Source organism: Aythya ferina (assembly GCF_964211825.1).
Source record: "Aythya ferina genome assembly, chromosome: 3".
NCBI lineage: Eukaryota > Metazoa > Chordata > Aves > Anseriformes > Anatidae > Aythya > Aythya ferina.
In genome coordinates, this window is record NC_140298.1 from 106,519,838 (window position 1) to 106,536,116 (window position 16,279).

Genomic DNA, 16,279 nt, shown 5'->3' on the forward strand with positions numbered 1-16,279 from the left:
TATATATATTTATAGAATTTGATGTCAGTCACACAGAATCACGTAATCATCTAGGTTGGAAGAGACCTCCAAGATCATCGAGTCCAACCTCTGACCTAACACTAACCAGTCCTCCACTAAACCATATCACTAAGCTCTACATCTAAACGTCTTTTAAAGACTTCCAGGGATGGTGACTCCACCACTTCCCTGGGCAGCCCATTCCAATGCCTAACAACCCTTTCAGTAAAGAAGTTTGTCCTAATATCCAACCTAAACCTCCCCTGGTGCAACTTTAGCCCATTCCCCCTCATCCAGGCACATGGGAGAATAGACCTACCCCCACCTCACTACAGCCTCCTTTAAGGTACCTGCAGAGAGCAATGTAATTGCTCACAGGAATATATGTTTTTTCAGGGTGCTGGAGTTTGCACTATTATGGTCCAAAGTTGCATATAAAAAAATCAGCCTTGCTCCTGGTTTTATATGTACCTTGTTGTCCTGATTTTAGCTGGGACAGTTAATTCCTTCTTAGTAGTTGGTATGGCGTTCTGGATTTAGGATGAGAATAATGTTGATAACACTCATGTTTTACTTGTTGCTGAGCAGAGATTACATGAAGTCAAGGCCTTTTCAGTTTCTCCTACCAGTAAGGAGGCACAAGGAGCTAGGAGGCTGGGCGTGCACAAAGAGCTGGGAAGGGACGCAATGAGGACAGCTGACCCAGACTGACCAAAGGCATATTCCATACCACGTGATGTCATGCTCTGCAATAAAACTGTGAGTTTCATCAGAGGGAACTGATGCTGCCTGGGGACTGACTGGGTTTTGTTTGGTGGATGGAGAGCAATTACATTGTGCTTGTTTTTTACATCCTTTTGCTATTGTTGTTATTGTTAATGCGTGTGTTGTTTTTTTTTTTTTTTCTTTTTTCTTTTCTTTCCTTTTTCATTTTTCTCCCCTTTTTTATTATTAAACTGTCCTTATCTCCACCCATGAGTTCTTTCATTTTTCTGTTCAGTTTTTTCCCCATCTCACTGGTGGAGGGAGTGTTTGAAAGGTTGTGTTTGAAAGGCTGAGCTTCCTGACAGGTTAAACCACAATGTGTAACTCTTTGAACTAAGATTTTACCAGCTTTTTTCTCTTCCTCCTCCCCTATTTTTCTCGTTGAAATTATCTAAAAGACCGATCAAATTAATACTTGAGATACACATTTTCTTTTCAGGTGGTATAATTTTTGGTTATCAAACACAAGTAAAATGTCTCATATTTTATATATATAAATATCTGTAAATATATATATATAATATATAATTTATATATAATTTATATATATAAATATCTGTAAATATATATATATATAAATATCTGTAGTAATAGTAGTAGGGTGTGTTTTTTTTCAGATTATTTTTATAGAAGATTCCATATAGTTTTCTACTATATGTTTTCTACATAGTTTTCAGTTAGGTTGCAATGGGGTTAAGAAGATGAAGAACACTGTAGAATAATAAGCTTAAAAGTGACATTCATTTCTTGTCAAGATATGCTGTACATGCTTTCTATAAACATTATTCAATCTATTTCTTTAGCTAAAAAAATCACTTATTTTATATTAATTCAGTTAAAGATTGTAATTAACTTCTCCTGTACTTTAGTCATTACTGATCCCCTGAACTTTGTCCATTTTGTCATTTTAATTTGCAGTGAATACATTTTTCAAATCCTCCTCACACCATACTTTGCTGTGTTGCCATTGATAACTACCTTTTTGCCCTCTTACCTCTTCTATCTGCAAAAAGCAAAGCATGAGCTGAAGCAGATGTAGTCTTCGCCCTTGACCAGTAAAGTTCAAAACCAAAATGTAATATATTTTGTTTAATCTAATCAAAGAAAATCATTACTTTGAAGACATTTTCATCTTAGCCCATATGAATTGCTCTCATATCCTTATTCCAGTCATTCTTACTTAAAATTGGTAATGGTTGTGTTAATCTGCAGCTATCACATTGAAATATCACAGCAGAAACTGAAAAGATCACAGAGAAAACCGCCTGCCTTGCTGAAAACTGAAATACAGTGTTTGTCTTACTGGTTAGGGACAAAATGTCCATACCTAGAATTGTAAGTAGATGGTACAGGCTTTTAGTCTGACTGCTTGTTTAAAGAACAAACTCTTCTGCAGATGATTACAGTCATTATAGGGCAGAGTAGGTGTCCAAGGAACTCAACTGTGGATTTGTGGGAAGTCAAGTTACTCATCTCCGTGTGAACTTGCAATTCAAGCCAGTCTCAGTCAGATATCTTTATAACTTTATAGTTTGTCTACTGATATTGTTCCCCCACCGTTTGTTTTTTTGTTGTTTTTTTTTTTTGTGTGTGTGTGTGTGTTTTTTTTTTTTTTTTTTTTTACATATTGTTATTACATGCACTTTACACTCTTTACACGCACCTTTCTGTCAGGTTTTCTGACACTTCCTCTGAGAGAAGATTTTTGTTACTTTCTTTTGGAGTTTTCACAATATATGCTCCAGGCTTTAGACATTACTAGCAGAGAAACTATTACTGCATTGCTACATTTCCATGAGATTCTTGTTTCATTTGTTGTGTGAATTCATGGTGAAGAGGTACAGTCCTGTACTACCTACTAAATAGAATTATATTCACTTTTTCTATTTTCTAAAATTAGCCAATTAAGAAACAACTTTTTTAATGGACTTCTGCAATAGTATTTATGAATATTTATGAATTTATTTAACTTTCTGTCCTCACAAGCAGGGTTTATAGACTAAATTAAATAAATATATATTTTTAAAAATAATTATTTAGCCCTGTACTCATCCATTCATCTTTGCTGCAAAATCACTCACATCCCAAAGCTGGCAGTGACTCACCCCCACTCCCTGCCCTTTTTTTTCCCAGCTTCCTAAACTCAATCATGACAAGGGTTTCCAAGCAAAGCTACTTAGACGAGTATTGCTAGCTTCCTTAAAAGGCCATTAATAAAGCAGATGAACAAACTGCAATGATAAACTATGCAAATATTACTTTACTACTAAAAAAAATGCCAGAAAATGAGAGCTAAATCCTCTCCCCCCACTCTTCACCTACCAAGCATGCAAACAAGGAACAAGGTGCTTAACAGCAGTATCCATTTTATGCAGTGAAATTTTGCTCTCACTCCCACCTAACTGGTAATTTCGGGAAGATGGCAAATCAGAAGGATTATCCAGTTCACAGCACAGTATATCCAATAAATGAAACACCAAAAGATACATTTGCTGGTAACAGATCACACCGTAAAACTTGCAATATACCACTACTCAGTGATTTTGGACCTAAAACTTCATTAATCATTCATGAACCTGTGCACTGCTAAAGGGAATAACACAGTCTATAATCTTCAGGAAGTGTGTGGGGAAAAATCCCTTTTTTACTGGAGTAAATAAAAATGCCTTTAACCCCTAAATTTTCTAGCTCTTTATGAGTAGTAAAAATATTTAGAGTCACAGCACTATTTGGACGTGTGGTCTTAGCTCCTGTGCACTACAGATCCTTCATTTTCAACCAATTTATTTTCAGCTCAGCACAATACTGTGTCTTTGACTCATACAGATTTTCCATAAATATCTTAATCTGGAGATATTAAGAAGTGAAAACTTATCATTTCTCTTAATGATTTGCTCCAGTGGCTACAAATGTACTCACGTCTTATCTAAATGTATCTTTAGCAATTAGTCATAGGAATATGTGCTGTCTTTTTCTATAGGATTACATGTGAATGGGGCTAGCAGCAATTAGTATATTTTCCCCATACTTAGGCATATATGATTAGACCTACACGACAACTGAGGCACTCCATCATCCTTTCAGGTACCCAATCCAATGCAAAAATTATTTGAGATGTCTGGAGCTTCTGGCTCCATCCCTTGTCTGTTTTTCTTGCCCTCAGTTGCACACATGCTATTGAATTCTCTTTTCTCCCTGCCAAAAATAAAGCGGATTTATCTGTGTTGCTACCAGAGCCGTGCCTGGCCCATGCAAACCTAAATTAGGTATTTCTTGGGAGAGTGCTCTTTGGCCTGAGCTAAAGCCATTACAAGGAACACAAAAACAATTATTCATTACTAGATGGCTGCTGTCCAGAGAGCAAACCTATACCTACTCTTTCTATAGACATAGCCCCCATTTCTATGAATAACTTCTCTAAGTGCTTATATTACATGTGGTAGATGTCCAGGGCTTTATCATTTCCATCATGTTCAAGTCCCAGTAGGACTGAAAGACTAATAGGGCTGTTCAAGATATGTGTGAAGCCTCAGCAGTTAGTCATCCTGGCAAAACAAACAGCTGATTACATGTCTAACACCATTGTAGCATATAATCATGAAAGGCTTACCTGGAGAGCAGAATTATCTGTGTGAGTACTGAATTGGGTTTGTACCCAAACAAAAATTAGCTCCACATTATATTAAAAAAAAAAAAGTGTCTTCTCTTTCTCTCTCACATGCACAATGCACATATTACACATGCAAAGAAGCAAATTCTGTTTAGATCTCAGGGATGCAGCTATAATAGGCTTAGGGTATTACTATGGTTTGAATGGATGCTGCATACTAAAAAGAGATGAAAATAGCACTTTAAAAATTTCTGCAAGATAAAATGATATTTTCAGGAATACCTTAAATCTGCGAATTCCTCACAGAGATTTGGCTTCTGCGCTTCCTTGAAACATCATATGCACCAAATATTCTAATAATAAACAGAAATCTGGTTTATGCTAGCTAGATTATTAAATAAACCCAGACACACAGTTTGCCAGTTAAAAAAGTGTGTTGCTGTTGTGATGTTATCCATCTGTAGTATATACCACATTGCTGTTACTACCTACAATGAGTTAGAAAGATAATTAGAGGGGGGGAAAAAAACTTCATAATTTACAAGATAATCTTGTTAGGTGTGTTTCATGCTGTCTTTTATATTTTTTATTTTGATCCTTTTCAGCTCATACTGATGTGAGGTTATATACTGAGTCCTTTACGTGTGGATACAGTAGAAATGGAGAGAGGTAGAAAAGACTGTAAGAGAAAATAGAATGAGGATGAGGAGTTGGAAGGTGCAGGAAGACCCCATGAAGCTGTGAGAGGGCAAAATGTTGGGCCTGAAGAGGTCTCAGGGTCAGATAGGGGAAGGCAATGACACCAGAACATAGCAGCAGCAGTGCTAGGAAAGGCCCAGGATCAGATCCGTGGTAAGGATATCTGTATGTCTTGATTGCTGCCTGCCTTCCACTAGGGTCAGGCTAGGGTGTAGATGGCACCCAGAGGTGGTGTTTTGCTCAGTGATGCCAGCAGACAAGGCAGCAGAGACAGAACCCAGAGATTTTTATCATCCAGGAAGTACGGGGACTATTGTCTGCAGAGCTCATGAGGAGCTCGTATACCTCACTGGAACCTCAGGTGGGGAGGAAAGCTGGGAAGGTACACGTGAGGAAACAGCACAAAGTGAAAAGCAGACAATATTATTAGAAAAAGAAAATATTTGAGAAACTTTAGCATAGATTGTCATTAATGTATTTGCACAGCATTTAAATCTCTTACTGCTAATAACTACACCTCTTTTTTATGAGACTTCTTTTGCAAAATAAGGTGGCTAGATTTCAAAGCAAATAAATGAGATAGGCTCAAGTCCTTTCCTTTCTCTATCTGCTATTCACACTTTTGAGGCACACATGCTTCCTGCGACTGAATTTTGTAGGCTTAAAAGAGATATTTTTTAAAGGAGGCACTGAATGAGATGTTGGATTCAAATGTGCTGACAAAGGTTTTGACACAGAAGCAATAAAGGAGCCCGTTAAGTTTCTGCTTAACCTCTCTTGCTGCTCTATTGCATACACCTATGCAAAAATATAATTACCAAAGATTTTTTTCTGAAATCCTTCTAGACAGTAAAAAAAATCCTTTTGAGAATGTTACCAAGTGAAAATATTTGCACTTAACACTAATGTTGCAGTTTATTAAAAAGAGAAAGGCAAAATCTGATTATTTTATTTTTAATTTCAGATGAAGGTTTTGATCTTTGTCACCATTCACATCCATTTCCCTAATTTTCCTCTTAAATTGTTTTTTTTGTTGTTGTTGTTTTTTTTTTTTTTAATGATAATTTGCATGTACTCTTTTGAGGGATAAAGCTGAAAGGTTTGCCCTCACCTAGTCACTATGTGAAATGTTAAGTTCTATTCAAAATTACAAAAGCTTCAAAACCACAAGTTTCAAAAATCAAAGATCAAGTATAGAGTAGTCATAATAAAAATAAATAAATAAATAAATAAATAAAAACATGATGAATTCATACATTTTATAGGTGTGTACATCTGTTACATATATAATTCATTCATGAATTATTTATGGAGAAATTAAAAACTGTTTGCAGTATTTCAATAGAGAGAAAATGTGACTGAATAGGTCAAATAAATTATTAAGTGAGCATTTTTCACTTAGACTAAGTAATTAATGATGTAGGATTTAGTATAAGAAATGGATAGCTATATATTGTAGATGGTCTTGAACACTTCCCACTTCCACAACAATGTTTCTACCATGGAGCACGCATTGGGATTTGCAGGACTGAAAGAGATGTATTTTTGCTATTCATTATATCCACAATGGAATGAAACTTGAATGTTACATAGTTGTATAAAACAAATTCAAATCTTGGTGATCTGAAGAGAATTGTCAGTGAAATAACATTCACAATTGTAATTCCAGAAATTTATCTGTATTCCTGGAATTAGCCATTAACAAGTGCCTACATTTTCTGTCTGATGAATGATGATTTAGTGTCATGTTTTTGTCTGGGATAGGGTTAATTTTCTTTGTAGATGCTCACACAATGGTGTGTTTTGGGTTTTTGAAGAAAACAGCAACAATAACACACCGATGTTTTAGTTGTTGCAGAGCAGTGCTCACACAGAGCCAAGGACTTTTCTTCTCCTTGTGCTGCCCTGTCAGCGAGGGGGCTGGGTGTGCACCAGGAGCTGGGAGGGGGAACAGCCAGGATACATGGCCCAGGGGGCATTCAGAGTGATGGTGTTTTTGTCTACCCAAGAAACCATTACATGTGAAAGCAGGGGTCACCCTGCTTTCCTGGAAGTGGCTGAACAGCTGCCTGCCAAGGGGAAGCAGCGAATGGACTCCTTGGCTTGCTTTGCTTGTGCACATGGCTTTAGCTTTCCCTAGTAAACTGTTTTTGTCTCAACCTGTGAGTTTTTTACCTTTCTGATTCTCTCCCCCATATCACCTGGGGAGAGTGAATGAGCAGCTGGGTGGTGCAGAGCTGCCTGCCAGGGCTTACTCACCACAGTCCTATTTTGGTTCTCAACATGGGGAATGACGGGTTTGAGATGATGACAGATTTGATTGCAGTGTGGAGTGCTAGACTAAATTTACAAAACATCTATTACAGATGTTTAGCTGCTAATTGGCAGGCTTCATGAGGCTTGTTTGCCTTACCGTATGTTAGAGTTCAGTGCTTGTTAGTGGCTGCTTTTGTTTTCACCATTTGCTCTATGCCTTATCATCTTGCTTTGCTGTTCCTGGGAATGTTTTGATGACAGCTATGGCCATCCACCTGGCTGGCCAATTGCCAGGACATCACTGCTGTTCCTATGCTGCTGTAATGGATAGTCTGGGACTCCAGACTGGACTCAAGTGAGAGGGACTGTGACCTGCAGATGAGTCTACCTGGGGGCATGTACACCCCAAAATATCTGTGGCCACAGGTAAGTCCATTCTGGAGCAAAGTATCCCTTGAAACATCTATAGCCACAGAGAAGTCCATGCCACAGCAGGTACACCTTGCAAAATGTCTGTGTCTGTGGATAGGTCATTCCATAATACCTCAAAGTGTCTGTGGCCATGGATAAGACCATGATACAGAAGGTGTCTGAAGGGATGGACCTCTGAAGGGTCTGTGGCCAATGGAAAAGTCCATGCCAGAGCAGATACACCTCGAAGCATCTGTGGCCATAGGTAAGTCCACCACATAGCAGGTAGACCTCTGAAGGGACTATGGATCATGGGTAAAGCCTCACTGGAGCAGGTACACCTCTAAAAGACTGTAGCCAATGGACAAGCCCAGGCTGGAGAAGGAGTGAGGGCCCACTGTTAAACCCTATAAGCTGTTCCAAAAGGACAAGAGGTGAAGAGTGATATGATATGCCTTTAAACTGTTGCAACCCATGCATGATTTGACTTGCATGTTACTGTAAATACTATAGCAGGAACCCCTTGCCACTAGCCAGTCCAGGGGCAAGGGGAGGAGTTCATATACCCTGTAGTCTGATCTGAAGGGACCAGGAGGTGGAGATTATACCTTTAAATTGTTGTAACCCATGATCTGAGTTGCAAGTTCTGAGGTCCAGAAACCACTCAAACCAACAGAGGATGAGCCTCATACGAAGCAGTGCAAGTACAGCAGTGACCCAACCTGAGCTGGTTTTACGATCCAATAACTCCATGCAACACACCACCTCTCCCATCCTGAGCAACCACCATAACAGATAGAAGTTAAGTCATGGAGTAAAAGAACTCTGACATTTTATGAACATTTTGTGGACATTTCACAGAGGTTAAACCACAACAGTTAGGCACATGAAATTGTAATTCAGTATTGCTGCTGCAATAAATTATGGGTTGGTAGCCAGTAGGAGTTATTGAAGAGAACAGTAGAAGATGATCTGAAATTGATGCCGCCAAGTCCTAGGTTAAACATCAATGAGTCAGAATATGACACCATACCAGCAGGTCCACACACTTCAAGGCCACAGACAAAAGAAGAGTTTTTTTGTTTGTTTGTTTGTTTTTGTTTGTTTGTTTGGGGGGGGGGAGGTGTTTTTTTTGTTTTGTTTTGTTTTGATGTGTTGGTTTTTTTTGGTCTAAAAGCTGCATAGCTGACACATTCCTACTCCAAAAGTGGGAAATACCTCAGCATGGAAGAACACATTGTATCGTCTAGCATATTGTCACTTTTTTTTTTCTGACGGTTTTATCCTTTCAGTTCTGTATGAGGTGTGCCTCTAACATACACAGTAACCTGAGTCCCTCAGAAGTCATACTGCACTTACCAATTTCAGCAGACATACGTAGCCCCTCACTACAAGGACATCCAGGTGCTGGGGTGTGACAAAAGGGCAACAAAACTGGTGAAGGGTTTAGAGAACAAGTCTTAGGAGGAACAGCTGAGGGAGCAGGGGTTGCTGAGCTTGGGAGAAGAGAGAAGGCTTAGGGGAAACATTAATGTACTTTACAATTGCCTTAATGGGATTGTAGTGAGGTGGGGATTGGGCTCTTCTCATTTTCACACTTGGGGCTTGGGAGGGGAGATGGCCTCAAGTTGCACCAGGTTGGATATTAGGAGAAATGTCTTTACTGAGAGAGTTGTGCAGCATTGGAACAGGCTGCCCAGGGAAGTGGTTGAGTCACCAACCCTGAAGAACTTCAAGAAATGTATAGCTGTAGAACTTAGTAGCATGGTTTAGTGGTGGACTTTAGCACTAGATTAAAGGCTGGACTAGGTGATCTTAGAGATCTTTTCCAACCTGAATAGTGCTATGCTATGGGAAAGAAAAGGAAAGAAAAAGAGAAGGGAAGGGAAGGAAAGAAAAAGGGAAGGGAAGGGAAGGGAAGGGAAGGGAAGGGAAGGGAAGGGAAGGGAAGGGAAGGGAAGGGAAGGGAAGGGAAGGGAAGGGAAGGGAAGGGAAGGGAAGGGAAGGGAAGGGAAGGGAAGAGAAGGGAAGAGGGAAGAAGCACTTAGGACAAACTATGTAATCTAACTTGGAAAAAAATAAAAGTTAACTAAGGGTGAACTGAAAGATGTAGCAGCCACACAAACACACAGTGCTGAACTATATGTAAACTAGTATACTGTGGGTGGGAGAAGAGTTAAGGTGATGGATTGCATGCTGTCAGCATAATCTTCTCATTCTTTTTTTTTTCTTTTTTTTTTTTTCTTTTTTTCTTTTTTTTTCCACCTCCTCTGCCCTAGCCTGGTACCCACGGTCAGCTCTTGTTCTGTTACCCAGAAGAAATGTAGGAATAAAGACTGAAAAATAGGAGCATGGCAATGCTTCTACACTGCAGATAGTGTCAGACGGTATGTATGGAAGAGGAGAGGAAGAATATATTTCTCAGCATGTTCTCAGCATTTTTATCAACCCTTTTCTGCTTCTTCCATGCTCCCAGCTCCCTTGGACTCCCCTTGCTCATTCCTAACACCCACTCCCTAACTAATAGCTGTGGCCAACGTTCAAGGTCACACACAGTTCTCAATACAAGACTTAAATTTTCTGGCTAAGAATCAGATAAGTAGATGTTTCCTAAGGATGTAAAGTGAAATAACAATTCTACCCCAATGGATGTCAGCATCTCAGCTAATTGTAATTACTGTTTTCATTATTCACAGAATATTCTTTACAGAAAGAAAAACAAACAAACAAACAAACAAAAAAAAAAAACAACTAGCTTTTTCTGATGCTGTTAAGTGTACAGATTTCTGAAAGCAGTCCAAGAAAAAAGAAAATAATAATTCCACAAGATGAAGGAAAGAAACTGTTCAGTACCTTGCAAAAATCTCCAATATTACCTAAGTATTTTTTCTACCATTTCTCCACACCCTCCTCTGCATTCCTGAAAAAAATAAAATAAAAATAAGATAAATATTGTAATGTTGATATTTTATTCCATTTTCACTTCTGCATTTTATGCTATTGTAATTACCAAATGTGCTAAGAGCTAGAAGAGTGAACATTCTCTATGTCTAATCCATTCTATTCAAATATGAATAATGTCAAACTGAGAAATGTTTGCTTTAATAATTTTGCAAGCCAAATCATTTTCCCAGTGTTGCCATCTCTTTAAACGTCTAAACACAGATTAAATAAAACAAATGTGATACCCTAAATTCTCTTGCAAGGTGAACAAACACATTCAGTGTGCTCCAGCTGATATTTCTGTCTAGCTTATAAAACAACTGCCACCTTTTCACTGAGAAGTGTCCCATTAATTAAAAATGAACATCAGTCTGCTGCATTATGTAGACATATGTGTATTACCTAAACCTGTTCTCTGCACCACTAGCACAATTTTAACTTACTCCAGCATCCATAGAGCATTCTTCTTGCAGCTCATCACTGTGATGTTGTCAAGTAATAATAATAATAACGATTTGTTTTAGGGAAAAAAAAAATAAAAAAAAAAGGGGGCAAGATAATACAGTTAGTGCATAGTGATAAAAAAGGACAACATTTCAAAGCCAGCCACAAAAGACATAGTCAAAGCAGCAGCTGCACCTCACTGGTGATGAGCCCAAGAAGAGTAAAGCACATCTGTTAGTTGCTGTTCCTTTTTTGGCAGGCTTAATACAAAGCCCTCAGTTGGTAATTTTTAAATACAGCTAAAGCTGTCAGCCTAAAAGATAATTAAATTACTGACAATGTTTTTCACTGCTGTTTTGTTTTGGGGAAAAAAAAATAAAGCGTGGTTTTATCTGGGCACTTTCATTTTCTTTTCTCTGGAAGAGCAGGAAGAATGTAATACATATTTGCTAAATGATCACTCGAGTAATCAGCCTGTTGAGAATTAAGACTGCTTGAGTATAAGGCATCCTGTGCTACCCAGAGTGAAGGATTAAAAGAGATGGAAGATTAGGGCCCAAAGAAGAGAGCAAAGTGAGATTGCAACTCCCTTCCCCCTGCAAGAAAAATGACTTCAGTATTTGGGATAAGGGTTTGCTCTTCTCACTCTTTGCTGTAGTAGATCCATTTTAACTGTGGATTAACCACACTTCGTAGTGGATTTTCAGTTTAGATAAGTTTCCATATGAAAAACTGAGTCACACTAAGCTGGCCCAGCAGTACCTTCCCTTCTGTATTCATCATTTCAGAAAGGATTTGATTACCATTCTTCTGAGGGATTATAAGAGAGAACAGCTACATGGGAGACCCTGAAAGCAGTGGACAGTTACCCTGAGATTCATAGGTGTGACTCAACTCTACCTGCTCTTTGCTTACCAAGGTGAATGAGTCTTGTCCTTTTGAGTATTCTCAGGTCAGTGAGCATATGGCCCAGACTGCCTAATTCAGGGATTTGCTGCATGCTCAGAGAACGTAGAAATGCATAGTTAGTTCCTAGGCATTCACAGACTAGGCACTCATGTAAGGATATACTCATACTACCAATTATAAGTAACTACCTAGGCATATTAACTATGATAGTGCTTAAAGCCAAAGTGTTATGAGCAATTTAGATTCCCTACTATGTAATGTCATTTAGTCATTGGAGAGAAGTCATGACACCTAATTCATCAAATGTGGTTATATGTAGGTTAAGTAAATTAAACCATCTTGGGCGTGTTCCTGTGCTCCAGCAGCCATCATCTACATTTATAAACAGAGTATTCTTGGCAGGGTTTTAGCCTGTGTCCACTAGGACTTCTTTCCAAACTACTTCCAGACACTATTCAGGATCTATCATTGTCCAGACAATGTTTGCAATGTGCAGCACAGTTGTGACCGTCACAGTCCGCAGTCTGAGACAGTAGAAAGTACCAAAGGGCCCAGATAATGCCAATTGACGTGACCAAGAGCAGGCCATCCACTGCTTAATTTACTGCTATGGATAGGCTTCACCATCAGCAGTCTGCCCAATTTAAACATTGCTTTCTCCACAAAGTATAAAGGAAGCCATTCTCAGGGGGATCTGCCTAGGAGGCAGCTGGAACCTCTCACCGCAGTTAAGCATTAAAATTATAAGAGGCATCTAAATACATCTTTATAAGAAGAATAAAGTTTGTTTTGGCCCAAATGTTTTTGGGATTTGTTCATTACTTTTACCTTTTGTTTTGTTTTGTTTTGTTTTTATTTCTTTTTCAGTGGAGGGGCTCATAGAGAGAAAGGATATCTGTAAATAAGAGTTAAGATTGGTTTGAATTATTTATACTGTGGTGGTCCTGGTGCTACAATTTTATCTTGTATAGGTGAATGTCTTCAATTCCGTTTATGGAATTGATGTTTTCAGTTGTAGGGTCTTTTTCGTTCTTTTATTTTGGTTGGTTGGGTTGGGTTGGGTTGGGTTTGGGTTTGGATTTAATTTTGGCTGGCTGTTTGGGTTTGTTTTGCTTTGGTTTTCTTTTTATTGTTTAATCACTTGCATTTTTAATGCTATCATTTTGTTACGATTCATTAGCTGGTAATTTGACTATTATTTAAATAATATAAACTAGAAAATAGAAATTCATACCATAGCTTGAAGACATTTTTTTTTTCTGCTGCTTGTAGTTACTGTAACTCAATCTGCAATTACTCTGTTTAGGAAAAAAATAAAATAAAAAATCTTACTTATTTCAAAATTAAAACCTCTGTGTAGATTATAAAATTCTGGATGACTTCAACTGTCTAATGAAACCAGAGATTAATATTTAGTGCAAATTAAAGTGCAGGATAGACTCATAATGGAGACATTGTATCTGCATATAGATGAAATGACAGGAAAAATGTTTGGGACCTTTTTCTCTTTAGGGAAAAAGCTACAAGCTGTTCACAAAATTACATGTTTTCTAGTTAGTTAAGTCAAAATAAAGTACTGTTGTCAGCTCTGGAAGAAACTAGATCACACCTGAAATTGTTTTCTTATGGATAAGTGATTGTATTTTCTTAAAAAGAGCTTTAAATATTAAACAGTAGTGCTTTAATGCTAAGGAAGCATCAGGGCTTTTTTGTGTTGAAACAGGTTTCTTCAACAAGTGAGTAACCATTCTTCACAGACTGTGATTTAAGTTAGATTTTGAAAGTGAAGCAAGTGGTAGTAACATGAACTATCTACAGAATATGTTAAGTACTCAACCAGGTGTGAATGCAATAGTATTGGAGACTACAGGCTGGCAAAATATTGCCTTATATCACTAAAACAACCTGCTCAGCTTTGGTGCCTAGCAATAAAAAGATGAAGTTTAGTGTTAGGCTTCTGAATCCTGTAGGGAACACAGTATGGAAGAAAAGAGCATGTGGTGAACCATGCATTCATGGGATAGCAGCCAAGAACTGAGACAGTATGAGCAGTTGCTGGTGAGCAGGAAGATTCATGGGGAACAGTGCAAGCTCATGTTTGGCTTCTTGGTTAAATGATACCCAAGGTACCATGACGGAGAAGGAGGAGCAGAGAGAAACCAAACGGTTACTGTGGCAGCTGATACAGATGGGGGTTCAGAGGCACTGCCAGAGACTGAGTGGGGCTGCCAGAGTCAGTACAGCAATCAATGGTGGCAACACATGGCAAGCCATAGTACTCTGCTTGATGTGACCACTGCTAATGCACCAGACCCTTCAGTCTAGACTGAACTACTGTGTCAGAATGCCATCCCTTCTGCAGGCTGCAGGCTGTACCCAGTGCTCCTTCATATATTAGGGACTGGTGTGTATGTGTGTGTCTGTGTGTGTGTGTGACATTCCTACAGTAACTGTGGAGTTGCAGAGAAGGAAGAAGAAAAACAGACAATAAAGCAACAATAAAGTGACATGGGAAATTAACAGGATCATTGTGAAAATTCTACAGGGACAAGAATGCAAGTCCTATATTGCACAGGAGGGATGCCCAGAGATGACCCTTGAGCAGAGGGAAGATAAGATCTGCTTTGATACTACGATTGGAAGCTTGTAACTTCCAGAGACAAGAATGTTTGTTCCCCACCTGCATTCATTTGGAGAACAGATGCAGAGACACATACAGAAGAGGGGAATTAGCATCTGAACTGTCCATGCATAATCAACAGATTCATACTAGTACTACAGACAGAACGGTAATTGAGGTGTGGGACTCTCTTCTGCGCATGATGGGGGCATTTCTCTGCAAATAAGACCTTCTGTTTCCAGGGGTTTTCTGTTTCTAAACAAGATTTAGGACATTATGGAGAGAGTTTTGAGGCTCTTCCAGCCCTGCGATTGCTACTTTTTTTTTCTTGTTCACTTATGGCTGCACCAGTGACACTGCTGAGGGAGACTTTGGGTGGATCCAGTGTGACTCCAGAGACTAGGTACAAAGGTGCAGGAGTTCAGGTGCTGCTGTCACCCACCCTTTTAGCCCAAGGAGGTGAGATATTTTTCAGTGACATTCTCCTGAAAGAACAAGAACATTCTGTTTTGATTGCAGAAAGTACAATAGGAGTAGAAAGATTCCATTTTTGTTGAGGTGGAACTACTGACTGAGCTGAAATATATATATATATTAAAAAAAAAAAAAAAAAAGATATGGAAAGTGAAAGTGAGGAGGGGCTATCCTAGAGAATCACCTGGATATGCAAGGATGGAATTAGGAATACCAAAGATTAGCTGTAGTCAAAACTGGAGATGGCTATCGAGTGCAACACAAATATGGACTGCAGTTATGTCAGCAGCAGGAGTTCTTTGCAACATCTAATTCCATTGTTTAGTTTCCAAATATTTAACATCTACTAAATCCATTAATGATAATGTAAATTTTGTATTTCACTCAACTGATTATTTGGTTGACACTTTCTTTTGCTGGAAGTGCTAAAGACATTTAGGCTTTCAAACGTCACTCTTCAAATCATGACCTAGGTAGTTTCAGCGTTGCCATAGCTACCACAGATTTTGTATGTTCCTTCTGAAGGACTGAATAGCTCAGCCAGCTGATCCATATAGTTCAAGATCCATGTTCCATAGACTTCCCATTTCTGTTAATGCAGTAGAATAAATGGTAAATTTTGGTGACATATAGGTGTTATTAATCATTGACATTATGTTGTGTGCTCTAACTTATTGTTCATATCGGTTCTTTAGCAGTCCAGGCATTCCATGACTAGTAGGTTATGTGAGTTGGGATTTCATAGTAATCGATTACAATTACTGTACCATGAAATTCTTTTTCATAAAACTGTTTAAGACTTGATGATTCTGTCTAAAGTTAAAAGTTGTACTGAGAGACTTGCAGAAGAAATCGCATTTGAAGAACTAGCCATTTTGAGCAAGCCAGGTCTGCTCTATTGCGCCTTCTTACGGCTTTAGAATCTCATACATTAGCATGAGTAGCTGCTGTGTGGGAGCTTGCTGGAGTGTACTATGTCAGGCCTTTCCTATTGAGATCCTAAGAGAACCTTGCACCATCTCTCTCTCTCATACCTCGTCTCCTTCCCCATGCAGAACAATCTGCTTTAAAAATGCAGATTTCTGTCTGATCAAGCATGGAACTAGTTTATAGCTTTATTGTTTCCCACTGTTTGCTCCATAAACTTA

At 38.6% G+C, this 16,279-nt stretch overlaps 1 long non-coding RNA gene across 1 annotated transcript; it reads right to left on the reverse strand.

The window, feature by feature from the left end:
- Nucleotides 1-9,960: 9,960 nt before the first annotated feature.
- Nucleotides 9,961-15,142, reverse strand: LOC311435290. Its single transcript, XR_014692037.1, has 3 exons — nucleotides 15,100-15,142; nucleotides 13,272-13,335; nucleotides 9,961-10,661 (listed from the first exon to the last, which is right to left on the reverse strand). It is a non-coding gene; the product is annotated as an uncharacterized lncRNA (long non-coding RNA).
- Between the last annotated feature and the right edge of the window lie 1,137 nt (nucleotides 15,143-16,279).